This window comes from Aethalodelphis obliquidens, unplaced genomic scaffold, assembly GCF_003676395.1.
Source record: "Aethalodelphis obliquidens isolate GAN/ISIS:26980383/991018 unplaced genomic scaffold, ASM367639v1 scaffold21, whole genome shotgun sequence".
In the NCBI taxonomy this organism is placed as follows: domain Eukaryota; kingdom Metazoa; phylum Chordata; class Mammalia; order Artiodactyla; family Delphinidae; genus Aethalodelphis; species Aethalodelphis obliquidens.
Genome location: NW_020837965.1, coordinates 23,300,732 through 23,302,290, shown reverse-complemented (window position 1 = coordinate 23,302,290; position 1,559 = coordinate 23,300,732).

The following is a 1,559-nucleotide window of genomic DNA, read 5'->3' as shown; positions in this document are numbered from 1 at the left end:
GGTGATTATTAGTTGCCTCCTTATTTTGACTTGCTTGGTTTTCTTTGTGCTTGTCACTATTTCACCACCAGACTCTCTGACAGAGCTCTGATGTTCCTCTCAAGACATCCAAGGCCCAGGGACTCCATGAGTTGTGTTCTCTTTCTTGGCCAGATCCTCCTGTCATCCTCCCTCCCTGTTCCAATCTGTACTGACTGCTTCTAGCCCTGAAGCCCTCCCTGTCCCACTTCCCTATACCATCACTTTGGGATTCCCCATTTCCTGAATCTGGGTCCTTTCGTTTCTTTATTGAATTCCTAAGTTTAGAGAAAGAATGTCTGAGAGGTAATTTTTATTTTTTTAATCTGAACATGTCATACTCTACCCTCATACTTAATTGACCGGATACTGAAATAATTTTCCTTCAGAATCTCGAATGCATTGTTCCGTAGTCTCCTAGTTTTTGGAGATACTGTAGAGAGTGGCTCCTAGGGAAACCTGCTGCCAACGAACAAGAGCTTCATCTAACCCAGCGCTTCTCAGCGCTGCCTGATGGACTCCCATCCTCCAGATATTCTGATGGGATGGATCTGGGGTGGGGTCTGAGCGTCTGCATTTTACCGGCTTTTAGGTGATTCTAACCAGTGCCCAGAGCTGAGCACCACTGCGCTGACCCACTGGCCTTGTTCAGAGTTAGCCTGAGTAGCTGCGTCCTTAGGACACTGACTTGTTCACAGGGGCTCTGAGCGCTTAGGATGCTAAGATGTGATTCCTCGTCGCAAAGCTGTGTCCTGGTATTGGGTCTTGGGGGTGCTGAGCCTGTTCTGGAAAGAAGGCTCAACTCTTCTCTTAGGGTCTCAGAGTCTCAGGCTGGGCTCTGGGGCATTCCCAGGCCTTCCCCTAGCAGACCAGCACCCCACCTGCCTCATTGTGTGGCTTGTGGTTCAGGCCTACCTTTTCTTGTGCATTTGAGTCTCTTTCTACCCCAGGAGGAGGCTTGGAATGATTCCATTTCCAGGTAAGGTCCAGAGGCTCGGAGAAGGGCAGGACTCCCCAGGGCTACCCTGCTAGGAAATATCAAGTCAGAGACACAGATTCTAACTCCAGGGCTTTTCTACTTAACCCAGCTTCCTCCTGTACCGTTCATTTATTCCACAAGCACTCACTGAGTCCCCAGGCTCTCTGCTGGGAGGGCACCAGGGAGCAGCGATGAACAAAAAGGTGAACCTGATGGTCCAGTTTTAAAGTTATTCATGTCATAGCTTCTCTGCCCAGCTGTGGGCTCAACTGGGGGCTGGGGGGACAGCTTGACTTCAGCCCAGCCTCGCCCAGAGCAGGTCACAGGAGGAATTACTGTTACTGCTGTTGCTATATCAAACAGGAGGAGCAGACAGAGAGGGCGGGGAAGGCTGGTGCTGCAGCCACATTAACAATTAAGGTCGTCACCGACTTCGTTCCACCATCAGGGCATAAAATATTCAGGCACTGGAGGAGGCTGGTCTCCGGTGTCTGCAGAGGGCAGGGCCGGGAGGGGCAGCGTTGCTGGCTGTAGATACTGGGCCAAGGGCAGCCTCCAAGGC